Here is a 14,239-nt window from a genome sequence, read left to right as displayed (position 1 = left end):
ATATTTTCCTGGCAGTTTATTAGATTTTATCTACGTAGCCCTAATCCCCTAGAAAAACTTCAAAAAATTCTAAATTTATTCAGTAATGTATTTTTTGTTTATGATATCTTAGCTTTTGCCTTAATTTATTTGCATGTCCCAATCTGTTAAGTCATTGCATTTTCTGGTTTACTGTAGGTGAGGCCACAGATAGTCAATAATGGCCCTGGATTCTATGGCACATGTGTAAAGGGGGTTTCTTCTTTTTTTCTTTGTTACTGTGTATGTAATCAAAAGGGCTTCTTTGTTTGTTAAAAGCAGGAATGTAAGAGGGTTTCTTCTTTTTTCTTTGTTACTGTGTATGTAATCAAAAGTCAAAAGTGTACTGTCTGCCTCGCCCAAAAACAGACAGTACACCATAAGCGATTAAATGAGTACAATTTATAAAGGTTAATATAACTAAGTGATTAATAACGATACAGTATATATGAAGAGAAAAAAAATAAAGAAAAGGCGCCAAAATTATCAAAGTCCAAACCACTTCGTGCACAACTGTTGGAGCTCAATTACTGAAGTCTTCTGGTCACCATTCGATCCCCTCCGAACTCCTCAACTGGCAGCTCAGGACCTCCGAGTGGTCAACCAAGCACATCTAGCTTCATCCCCCTCCTCGGAGTACTTCCTGGCCTCGGACCCCCGCTTGGGGTCCGTTCCTCGCCCAGCTTACAACATTGCGTCCTCTCTCTCTCACCCCCTCGCGCCGATCTGCCCAAAAGCCCATCAACAACCGCTTACAGACTCAGAAGAAAGAACAACATTAATCCCCATTTGGTTTACAAAGGAATACAATTCTCGTTATCAGTAAATTTTAACCCAAACAAGCTTCCAGCACTCTCTCGCAACAAAGGAGCATTCCTGCTTTTAACAAAACAACGAAGCCCTTTTGATTACATACACAGTAACAAAGAAAAAAGAAGAAACCCCCTTTACACATGAAAATAAAGGAAATTGATGTTCTACTATTTAGCTAGTCCTTTTCTCTAAGTAACTGAACCAGATAAATTTGTTGATTGTAGCATTGTCAACTTGAAAATAGACAATTATGTTAAGGTATATAATTACAGAGACATGGCTAAGAGGCTTCTCAGGTTAGTGGCATTCACCATCTCTTCATCAGTGCAACACTTTATTTTGTTGAGATAGAGCGTGGAACAGGCCTTCTGGCCCTTCGAACTACACTGCAACAATCCCCTGATTTCACCCTTGGGTGAGAGGTGGCGGAGCAAGGAGTGGCAGGAGGCAGCGAGGGAGGAAACCCTTTAAGGGGGTGGGAGGGTGGGAGTGGAGTGAGGGAGTGCTGCAAGCAGGTGGGAATGGAGAAAGAAAGAGGATCTGGAAGGATGGGGGGGGGGGGGCGAAAGGTACAATTTACAATGACCAACCAGTTGCTTTTGGACTGTGGGCACCTGGAGGAAGCCCACATTGTCACTTGGAGAACATACTGAGACAAGCAACACGTACAACATGCTGGAGGAACTCAGTAGGTCGGGCAGCATCCGTGGAAACGAGCAGTCAGCATTTCGAGCCAAGACCCTTCATCAGGACTGAAGAGGGAGGGGGCAAGGGCCCTATAAAGAAGGTGGGGGAGGGTGAGAAGGAGAAGGCTGGTAGGTGCCAGGTGAAAAACCAATAAAGTAAGGGGAAAGATCAAGGGGCGAGGGAGGAGAAGCAGGGAGAGGATAGCAGGAAAGGTGAAGAAGAAATGTAAGAGGAAAGCACTATGGGTAGTCGATGAAGGCGGAATCATGAGAGAGATGATAGGCAGCTGGAGGAGAAGGCAGAGTGAAACTGGGATGGGGCAAGGGAGGGGGAGGAAGTCAACTTATAGGCAGTGACAGGAGTTGAACCCAATTTTCCTGTAAAGTGTTGTGCTAACCACTATGCTACCATGCCACCATCACTCATGTTCCTCTGTTTGATTTACTTTTGTCTGTTAAGGTGCCACCTTCTACAGTATAACTGGCAATGTAGTGTCACTCACCTTAAAATTCTCTAGATGATCCCCCAAGAACTTTCAATATTTCTTGAAGTTCTATATACATTTCAAGAACTATAACTATATAAATATCTATACTTAAATATTATAAAGGGAACTACTCTTTAAATATTTCCTTCTTTACCAGCATAACTCACTGAACAACAGAACATACTGTTCATACCTTTCTATTAAGTCATAATGAAGTCAATGGTGCATGACATACTGCAACCTTTAAACAGATCTCTGTGACTGTATGCCTTCCCGTAATAGAACCATATTGTCTATCTCCTTAAATTGACTTGGTTCCAAAGTCAAAAATGTATGTTTCACTTATTCTGAGAAAGTAAGCACACAGTTGGAATTTTGAGTAATATGCTTTTTTTCACTTCAGACTGTGTTCCAAGTAATTCATTTGAAATTTGTGTTGCCTTATCTTTAAAAACACTTATTGTGCTGTGCAATGATTTCAACAGTTTTATTTATTTACTTATCGTGAAATGGAATGGAATAGGCCCTTCTGCCCCTTCAAGCCGTGCCTAGCCTAATCACTAGACAATTTACAATGACTGATTAACGTACCAACTGGTACCTCCTTGTACCGTGGGAGGAAACCAGAGTATCTGAATGAAACCCACATGGTAACGTGGAGAACGTACAAACTCCTTACAGGCAGCGGTGAGAAATAAACCTGCATCGCTGGTACTGTAAAGCGTTGTGCTAGCCACTATGCTACCATGCCTCCTGTACTTTGCAGTTGGAGTGAATCACAGCAAAGAATGTGAACTTCACAAACTAGTTGTTCCCAGTATATTGTCATATTCATCATTTCCCTTGATAAAAAACAAATCCAGCGGTCCATGAGCCAGTAGTCATTGGAGAATCAGAGGTGGAGAGAGTCAGTAACTTTAAATTCCTGGATGTCACTGTCTCAGAGGACCTGTCCTGGACCCATCATATAAATATAATTGGGAGGAAAGCATGATAGCACTTCAATTTCCTCAGGAAATTTGGCATATAATCAAAAACCTTGGCAAACTTCTATAGCTATGCTGTGGAATATATGCTGACTGGCTGCAGTACAGCCTGGTATAGGAACACCAATGCCCTTGAGTGTAAAATCCTACAAAAGGTAGTGAATTCAGCCCAGTGTATCATGGGTAAAACCCTCCCAACCATTGAGCACACCTACATGAAACATTGCCATAGAAAAGCAGCATCTATCAGCAAAGACCTCCACTGCTCAAGCCATGCTCTTTTTTCAATATTGCCATCAGGAAGAAGGTACGAGTGCCTCAGGACTCACATCACCTGGTTCAAGAACAGTTACTAGCCCTCACCCATTAGGCTGTTGAACAAAAGGGGATACCTACACTCATTTAAGGACTCTTTTATCTTATTATTTCAAGCTCGTTATTTATTGCTCTTTATTTATATCTGCATTTGCAGTTTGTTTTCCATTGATCCTGTTTACAGTTACTGTTCTATAGCTTTGCTAAATATGCCTGCAGAAAAAGAATCTCAGGGTTGTATGTAGTGACATGTATGTAGTCTGATAATACATTTTGCTTTGAACTTTGAACTTGTACACTGAAGGATTTGAAGTTGTTGTCAATGAGTTGTTACCTATTTTTCCATAATAATAACCATGTATGCTTATAAATACCATATTGTAGATGCACTTCAAGCGGCACATTCACAATCACTTAGTTTATTTACTTTTAAGTATAATCATTAACTAACAGATCTTTTGACTAAGTGTGAAAAATGCATGCAGGTTCTCCTTTAATTATGAACACCTCCTTATGGACACCCTATACATAAGATTGAGCATTTGGGAGATTGCAGGATGGATAGAGATGATTTGGTGAACTTCACACACCTTCTGCTGGATGGGAATGGGGTATTTCCATGTGCCTTCGCTTCTCCGCCCCATGGCACAACAATCAGAACTGAGAGTGCAGAAAAGACAAGTTCACTCACTAACTCAGTAAGTGACCCAGCTATGAGCACCTCATTCCATTCCTGCTTGCTCTTCTGTCACATCTGCCTCTGCGATCCTCTCCCGCACACTGTCTTTGTTCATTTGCAATGTACAAACAGGATTACAAACAGTTCTTAGGAACAGAACTGCAGATTGCCTGTATGTAGATGCATTTAGGAGAGAAGTCTCAAGAAAAGTATGGTTCAGACATTGCAACCAACAATCTGCTGGAAGTATTCAGCTGGTCAAGCAGCATCTTTGAGAGAAAAGGAATTGTCAACATTTTGAACTGAGGTCGTTTCAAGCCCTGATGCCAGCTTTCACCCAAGTCATCTGCAGCATGTGACTAGGGGAGTACCACAGTTATCAGTGCTTGACAATTTGGTTGAAGTAAACACTTGTCATATTTCCAAGTTTGTTGATGGTCAAACCTAGCTGTCCTTGCCCACAGATCACTGAACGCTAATATACAAGTAGAGGAAGGCAAATGATATATTGGTTCTTAAACCATTCAGTTTGAATCCAGGGGGAAAGACAAATCAATCACCTCTTTCGCATTCCCTTCCCAATGGTGTTGCCGCATCACTGGACTCTTAATTCTTCCTCCCTTGGTTATTGTCACTTCAGCATTTCTTTTTGCAAGACTTTGGATTGCAGTTCTATTTTTTACGCGATCCAGTTGTTTTGAGCTCATTGTTGTATTCACAGTCGTATTTATTATTACCATGTATACTGCTTATTCTGTCAGCTTCAAGTGAGGAAGGAATTTCATAGTCCTTTGCTGCACATGATAATAAATTAAACTGATCTGAATCTAATGCTTGTCAAAAGAACAAATATTTGCAAGTTTCCTACTGCTCTTCAAAGTGCTGGGTTGAAGGCTATGTCTCATCTAAAAGCATTGCAAGACAACAATCTGCAGCGGGTGCAATAAGGCAAACAGTACAACTCTGGATATCCCAGTGTAGCACAATTGCTCTCAAAAAAAAAGGAGTACAGATTTGTGATGAGCTAAAGGTTTAAGACAAATTGTATCTTGATTAATCTGATAGAGTTCTTTGAAACAACAGGAAGTTATAACAGTGGCTCCCCAGGCATGAGATAACTTGTGAATTTTTGTAGCAATAACATTAGGCATAAAATATACACACAGTAGCCACTTTGCTAGGAGCACTTCTACACCTGATCATTAAGGCAAATATCTAATCAGCCAATCATGTGGCAGCAGCTCAATGCATACAAGCATGCAGACATGGTCAAAAGGTTCACTTTTTGTTCAGACCAAGCATCAGAATGAGGTAGAAATGTGTAATGATTGTGATGACAGATGGAGTGGTTTGAGTATCTTAGAAACTGTTGAGTTCAGAGTTCAATTCCAGCACCATCTGTAGAGAATACGTACACAACGCTGGAAGAACTCAGCAGGTCAGGCAGCATCTGTGAAAAAAGAGTAGCCAGTGTTTCGGGCCAAGACCCTTCATCAGGTATGGGGGGGAAGAGAGGGCCGAAGCCCAGTAATAGAGATAGGGTAGGGCCTAGAGGTGCCAGGTGGAAAACCAATCAGAGGAAAGATAAAGGGGGGAGGGGGAAGGGATAAGCATGAAAGAACTGTAGAGATAAAGATGCAGGAAGTTGAAAGGGGAGAGAGGCAGAGAGAGACATGGGATAGGGGAAGGGGGAAAGGGAGGGAAATACCGGAAATTGGAGAATTCAATGTTCATACCACCAGGCTGGAGGCTACCCAGACAGTATATGAGGTGTTGCTCCTCCAACCTGAGTTTGGCCTCATCATGGCAGTAGATATGTATGGACATATCTAGATGGGAATGAGAGGCAGAGTTGAAGTGGGTGGCAACCGGGAGGTCCTGTCTATTGTGACAGACAGAGCGTAGGTGCTCGACGAAGCGGTCCCCCAATCTGCGTCAGGTCTCGCCGATGTAGAGGAGGCCGCACCAGGAGCCCTGGATGCAATAGACGACTCCAGCAGACTCGCAGGTGAAGTGTTGCCTCACCTGGAAGGACTGTCTGGGGCCCGGAATGGTGGTAAGGGGAGAGGTGTGGGGACAGGTGTAGCATTTGCGCTTGCAGGGATAAGCGCCAGGAGGGAGTTCTGTGGGGAAGGACGTGTGGACCAGGTAGTCGCAGAGGGAACGATCCCTGCGCAAAGCTGAGGGGGGTAGGGAGGGAAAGATGTGCTTGGTGGTGGGGTCCTGTTGAAGGTGGCGGAAGTTGCGGAGGATAATATGATGGATCCGGAAGCTGGTGGGGTGGTAGGTGAGGACAAGGGGAACCCTGTCCCTGTTGTGGTGACGGGAGGATGGGTTAAGGGCTGAAGTGCGGGAAGTGGAGGAGATGCGGGTGAGCTCATCTATAGAGAGTTTTACAGTCTCATGAACCGGGTGCTGCAGTTTCCTCTCAGAGTCTAAAGATGTACTGGTTAGTAGGTTAATTGGTCAATGTAAATTGTCCTGTGATTAGGCAAGGGTTAACTCAGTGAAATGCTGGGCAATGCAATTTGTTGGGCTAGAAGGGCCTTTTCTGCTCTGGATCCCTATTAAATAAATAATTATTTACCTAATTTTAATCAGAAAGGTCTCCTCTCCAAACTTCATTATGAGCTATGTTAGCTGGTGATTGACATATTGGCAGTATGGGCATTATCCTGCAGCAGTTTTCCTGACAATGAAATTTGTCTTTGGACTGGAAAGATTTCTTGATAAATTGAAACAAATCTTGGTTTCAATAATGCTGAGCCAGTTTCCTAAGCGGTTTCTAGCAAATGCTCTTGGAGCTTTCATTATGGTCTGTTTCTACTGGTCTAAAACTCATTGTGCCACAAGCAAAGAATACAATAGTTTTACAATTCAATACTTTATTTCTTGTTCAGTGAAAAAAGCAAGAAAATATCTTAGATGTATCCATCTCAACAAGCAAAGTGAAAACTTCCCTTGAAATCTACATTTTTCAATTTAATATTTTTATTTTAGCTGATAGTTTTAAAGGATGGTCTTACATTTAATTAACATACACAAAACCCTTCAGAACTGATAAAGGGTCTTGGTCTGAAACATTGACTGTATTCTTTGTCATAGATGCTGCCTGGCCTGCTGAGTTCCTCCAGCATTTTGTGTGTGTTGCATGGATTTAGACCAGAAGACCATGCGATATAGAAGCAGAAGTAGGCCATTTGGCCCATCTGCACCACCATTCAATCATGGGCTGATCCAATTCTTTCAGTCATCCCCACTCCCCTGCCTTCACCCCATATCCTTTGATGCCCTGGCTAATCAAGAACCTATCCATCTCTTGCCTTAGATGCACCCAATGACTTGGCCCCCACAGTCTCTTGTGGCAACAAATTCCACAGATTTACCACCATTTGACTAAAGTAATTTCCCTGCATCTCTGTTCTAAATGGATGCCGTTCAATCCTAAAATCATGCCTTCTTGTCCTAGACTCCCCTAAGGTAGGAAAAACCATTGCCATATTTAATCTGTTTAGGCCTTTTAACATTAAGAATATTTCTAGGAGATCCCCACTCATTCTCCTGAACTCCAGGGAATACAGCCCAAGAGCTGCCAGATGTTCCTCATACAGTAGCCCTTTTATTCCTGGAATCATTCTCGTGAATCTTCTCTGAACCCTGTCAAATGTCAGTATATCCTTTCTAAAATAAGGAGCCCAAAACTGCACTCAATACTCCAAGTGTGGTCTCATGAAGTGCCTTATAGAGCTTCAACATCACATCCCTGCTCTTATATTCTATACCTCTAGAAATGAATGCCAACATTGCATTCGTCTTCTTTACCACCCATTCAACCTGGAGGTTAACCTTTAGGGTATCGTGCACAAGGACTCCCAAGTCCGGTTGCATCTCTGCATTTTGAATTCTCATCCCATCTAAATAATAGTTGGCCTGTTTATTTCTTCCACCAAAGTGCATTTCAGACATCTACACATTTTCTCCAGTTTGTGAAACCTTGTCAAAGAACACAGCCAGGTTAATCAAGATACAATTTGTCTATTGTGAACATTTGTACTCCTTTCTCCTTCTCACACCTTCTTATTTTGCCCCCTTCCTTTCCAGTCCTGAAGTGTTTAAATTTGAAAGTAAATTTATTATCAAAGTGCATATATTGCACCATATACAACCCTGAGATTCATTTTCTTGTGGGCATACACAGTAAATCCAAGAAACACAAAAGGATCAATGAAAAACCACACCCAGCATGACAAACATCCTATCTGAAAAGCACAACAAACTGTGCAAATGCAAAAGAGATAAAAATAATAATAAATAAATATCAAGGACATGAGATGAAGAGTCCTTGAAAGTGTCCACAGTTCAACAAACAGTCCATGGATGGGGCAGGTGAAGTTAAGTGAAATTATCCCCTCTGGCTCAGGAGCTTGATGGGGATAACTGTTCCTGAACCTGGTGGTATGAGTCCTGAGGCACCTGTACCTTCTTCCCAGTGGAAGCAGCAAGAAGAGAGCATGACCTGGATGGTGGGGTCCCTGATGATGGATGCTGCTTTCCTACGATGGCAATCTGTGTAGATGTGCTCAATGGTGAGGAGGACTTTACCCGTGGTGACTGTTTATTCCCTTCCATAGATACTGCATGACTTGCTGAGATCCTCCAGCAATTTGTGTGTGTTATAATTTGTCCTTAGCTCCTAGGTTTTAGCAGAAGGCCCATGAGTCATTTTGGATCCCGTGACCCAGCATTGTGAGCAATCAGCTGCCCATATTGACAGCTGCCCCCCCCCCCCCCCCCCCGTACAGTGGTATCTTCTTCTTCCCTGTAGGCCATCTGTTACGCACTGTGGATTTTAGTGGAGCAGATGGGATTTCTTTAATGTACGACTACATTTGCAATGAGACTCTGTAAACCCAAGAGTGTGAAACCTTATGACACTGGGTGAAGTAATGTGATAACGGTAAGGAAGAAGGAAACTATATCCTGAAGGGCCAACACCAATTGCATTTTCCCAAATGAATAAATGAGTTTTATCTGCAACTTAACTTTTCATATGAATATTTGGTAATTGAAAGAATGTTTGCTTTAAAAGATAATCATTTGATTACATTTATTGAATGTAGAATAGTTTGACAGCTATTTTGACCTCATTCGCTTATCCATTTTTAAAACCATCAAAAGACTTCGCATCTCCATGAATTTCTATGATGTTCACAAACATGGAAAAGTACTTAAAAGACTGCTAAAAATAAAAACACAATTTATAAAAATTGAAATAAGTTAAAACATTCTAACATTAGAAAGCATCTGAAACACAAAATACATATTGATTTAACAATTAAACACTTTAAAATTTATTTTATTAAATTTTAAAAAGTAATTTACTTGAAACTCACACAGAGCCATTCCTCTCCATTGAACTGAAAGGAGCTGAATAATCTGTGCTGGGTCTAACCCAACGTTAGGCATATAGAAGGAGGTTGATTATTCTCTGAGGAGAAACCACGAGTGTGGTTAGAATGAAAGAACCGGGAAAATTCAGACTGAAAAGATTCAAAATACATTTATTATCATAGTATGTATGCAGTGTACAACTCTGAGATTCATCTTCCCACAGACAGCCATGAAACAAAAAAAAACACAGAGCCCATTCAAAGAGACACATAAATCCCCCCCCCTCTCTCTCTCTCACACAGACACACACACACACACACACACACACACACACACACACAATAAAACACTAACCCACAAAAGCCTTCAGAAGAGTCCAGGCATATTCAGTTTAATGCAGTTCACTTCAATCTAGTGCTGTGTCGTTCATTATCTGCAGGCCACCCTGATCAAAATCACACAAAATGACAACAAAAACACAGAAACCAGAAACACATCATAACATGAACTACAGAGTCCAGTCCACAAACTGCATCAATTAAAGCTTGCCCAGACCCAAGACTCCGGCACCGTCCTCCGACAGCATCAAGGGAGAGAGAGAGACCATTGGAATGCACAGAACTTCCTCCAGGAAAAGTGAGCAAGAGCAAGGGAGAGAGATTCTCGGAGCCAGTAAGGTGCCAGATCACTTAATTGGCCTGAAAACGCACCACCAAAATGTAGATCACAGGCTCTAATGGTAGCAGAACTACATTTGAAAGAAAAAGAGGATATAAAAAAAGTGAAAGAGGCAGTTTCGTAAACAATCTGAAGGATGTTCCCTTGGTCGGTTGTTTGCTGGCACCATCTTCTTCCGGACTGACTTCCACTTTCATGTCGGTGGCATTCAGAGGCAATTGTCCATCTGAAGACCCTTCAAAATCAAGATATACACTGCTGCTTAACCAATCCACGTTGGCTGTCGCTAATTATCCAGAGCTTCTCTGACTGAGAATTAAATGGTCACAAGAAGTTTTCCCATTATGAGCCTAAAGTAATAAAATATATTTTTCTTCCCTGTGACCGGAAGAAGTTTTGAACAGGGGTGTAATATTCTGGGGAGTGGGAGACTACTAAACAAATTAGCAACTTTTAACAAATTTTAAACTTACTCTTTTCAAATTATCAAAGAAAGAAACTTGCATTTCCACCCACACTACATTACTCTCCAAGCAGTGTAATCATTTTAGCAAGCTTTATATCTTTCAGGAGACCTAAATAAGTAATAAGGGCAAACTTCAGTCCTAATAAAAGAAAAGCTGATATTTCATACCAAACACAGCAGCTGTTACATTGGCTGAAATGCTTGCCGTTGACATCAAAATACCCACTAGGAATGGCCAGGTAACAGGAAATAAATCATGTTCTGCAAGTTCATTAGCAAAACATAACAATCACATCATGTACCAATGTTAATATAGGCAGAATTACCAAACTGCTGATAGCACCTGTCAGCAGCCAACGCCTTGCTTTTGTATACTCAGGAAAGTCCAAGTTAGGACTGTTTTGAGTTGGACTGGATTTCTAAGCAGAGAAGTACTATTTTGCTCCTATGCTACTTCAATCAAAGTCTAACTCTTTCCTTTCACTCATACTCTTAATATTGTTCATCAAACAGTTTGTAGAGAGTTTTTGAATATTGAAAGTGTGTTTAATTAACATATTCTTTAAAATAAATAAAGTATTAAATTTACTTAATGGAATCTGAAACAACACACAAAAAGATGGAGGAACTCAGCAGATCAGGCAACATCTATGAAGGGAAATGCACAGTCAACATTTTGGGTTGAGACCTATCATCTAGAATGATTCAGTTGACTCAACAAGTCAGGCAACATCTATGAAGGGAATTGGAGAGTTGACCCTTTATCTGGACTCAGTTGCTGTTTGACACAATATATATTGGGGGAAGAACAAATTTCATGACATGTGCCAGTGATATTAAACCTGATTCTGATTCTGAAATGTAAACATAAATATGACACTTACATCATGTTTTCTCCACTAAGATGTCAGAAAATTGGTGGTTGTAACTCGGATATCTATTGAGCAATTTGCCTACAGTTTTTCATTTAATCCAGAATTGACACCATGAATGAGAGAAGTTCATACATGCACATTCATGTCTCATGACCCAAACTGAAAAGGTGGCAGATAGCACCAGATCAGTCCAATATTTTTTGTTTCATGGTAGTGGAATGCTCAAAGGAATGGAAAGAGAATATTTAGAACAAAAAGTGAATTTCAAGAAACTTTCAAGGTGCTGTTTATATATTTCATAACATGTGTGATGGATTCTGCAGAAAGTTATTTCTTTTCTAGACCTTTTTCTTTACAAAGTAATTCAGATTCTGATTTTGCAAGGATTAATTGGCCTCTTGAAAGCAGGGGATGAGCCTGGAGTAGACTTTGAGGTGATTTTATGAGGCAGAATCAAAATGAGGTGAGTGGAGGTGAGGTGGAGCTGAGGCGGCGGGGCCCATGCCCAAGTACAAGGAAATGGCCAATGTCTGACCGATTTAAGCATTGAGCCAGAATGGAAAGGCTGAGTATGAGCCAAATCAAGGTGGCGGATCCCAGACCTGAGAGGGTATCAAAGTGGCAGGGCCTGGATCTAGAGCGAGGAGCAACTCACTGTTCGGCCAATCTAAACACCGGGCTAAATTGAAAAGTCAGGGTATCAGGGTCAGTATTCAGCTTGTATTCAGGGTTTTTTGTCTCTGTGCTGATCTGAGGCTGTGACCTGCAACTAACAGGCTCCTGGACAGGCTGTGACTGACTTTGTAGCTGTGGACTCACCTTTGTGAACTTCTGTTCAGAATGTTATTTGCTTACTTTTATTGTTTGCACAATTTGTTTTTTTTTCTCCGCAAATTGGGTGTTTGATGGTCTTCTTTTTCAAAGGTTTCTGTTGGGTTTCTTTCTTTTGTGGCTGCCTGTAAGGAGATGAATCTCAATGTTGTATATGGTACACATATTTCAATAACAAATATACTTTGGATTTTGTAATAAGATTGGCAATATCTGACAGAGGTGTTTAAAATAAAGAATGTTCTGATATTGTAATGTTGTACACAACTGTTAACATTGTACCTCATGTTTTCAGGGTCGTGGTTCAGTCCTGAACTTGGCTGCTGTCTGTGTTGAGTTTACCTAGAAAAGCTTCTACTGTGCCCTTTGGTTTCCTCCTACATCTCAAAGATGTTCTGGTAGGTTAAATTTCCCCATACTGCAAGTATGTGGCAGAAGGACTGAAAGGAGAATTGAGGGACAGGAGAGAGAATAAATTGCAGGGAAATAAGGAAAGGTGTAATGAGACTGATTGGGTTGCTGTGTTGGGAGTTGATATGGACACACTGGGTTGAAAGCCCTTCATCTGTGTCTTAATAATGTCAAAAAGTTCATTCAACAGAACAGACACAGGATATTTCAAATGCTGGAATATGGAACATTAAATAGCTGGAAAATCTCAGCAGGTCGCGCAGTATCTGTGGATGAAAGGAATTGTCGAAATTTTGAGTTGAAACCTTGTATCAAGACCAGAAACCTCGACAATTTGTTTTCCACCGATGCCTTTCAATCTGCTGAGTGCTTTCAAGGGATTGCTTGTTACTCCAGTAAACAGAGAACTCAGACTTAAGGTCATTGATAAGAGAACCAGAGATGATGTCAAGGAAAAAATATACCACAAGTTATTATGAAATGAATGCACTGTCTGAAATGGTGATGGAAGCAGATTTGATAGTAATAAAAAGGAATTGAATAAATACTTCAAGGGCTAGGGGGTGGGGAATCTGTGGAATTCATTGCACAAATAGCTGTGGAGGCCAAGGCATTGAGTATATTTAAAGTGAAGGTTCACACAAAATGCTGGAGGATCTCTGCAGGCCAGGCAGCATCTATGGGAAAAAGTACAGTCGACGTTTCGGGCAGAAACCCTTCAGCAGGTCTTGTACTTTCTGACTTTGACTGTACTTTTTTCCATAGATGCTGCCTGGCCAGCTGAGTTCCTCCAGCGTTTTGTGTGTGTGGCTCAGCTTTCCAGCATCTGCAGGTTTTCTGTTGTTTGTGAGTTAAAGCGGAGGTTGATAGGTTCTTGATTAGTAAGAGAGTCAAAGGTTATGGAGAGAAAGCAGGAGAATGGGATTGAGAGAGATAATAAATCAGCCATGATGGAATGGCAGAGTGGACTCAATGGCTTAATTCTGCTCCTGTGTGTTATGGTCTTATGGGAAAATGTTACAGGGCTATGGGAAAAGAGTAGAACAGTTGAGTAACTGAATAGCACTTTGAATCAATTGCCTTAGGTGCAATGGGTCACAGAACATCTTTTTTTTATTTAGAGAAATAGCACAGTAACAGGCCCTTCTGGCCCAATGAGCTTGCACCATCCAATTACTCCCACATGACCAATTAACTTACTAACCTGTACATCTTGGGCACGTGGAAGGAAATTGGAGCACCCAGAGAAACCAGAGCAGTTATGGGGAGAACATACAAATCTTTACAGGACTGCCGCAGGAATTGAACTCGGGTCGCTGGTGCTCTAATAGCGTTATGCTACCTGCTACTCTGACATGCCACCTCACAGTACCAGTTTAATACCATTCTTTGATTCTAAATATTGTTCAACTTGTAATAAAGTAGGAAGTTCAATGACTCAAGCACAATATGTATGTACATTATTCAGGCTGGCACACTTGTACGGCAGAGAGGATGCTGTATTTACAGAGGCAGCCTTGTAGTTTAAGTATATATTTTGAGATCCAATGGCAGCACACAAAGGAGAGCAGAGTGTTCTTCATCTAAAATCACTGTACTTAA

Source organism: Hypanus sabinus, chromosome 10 (genome assembly GCF_030144855.1).
Source record: "Hypanus sabinus isolate sHypSab1 chromosome 10, sHypSab1.hap1, whole genome shotgun sequence".
Classification (NCBI taxonomy): domain Eukaryota; kingdom Metazoa; phylum Chordata; class Chondrichthyes; order Myliobatiformes; family Dasyatidae; genus Hypanus; species Hypanus sabinus.
This window is presented reverse-complemented; position numbering follows the sequence as displayed.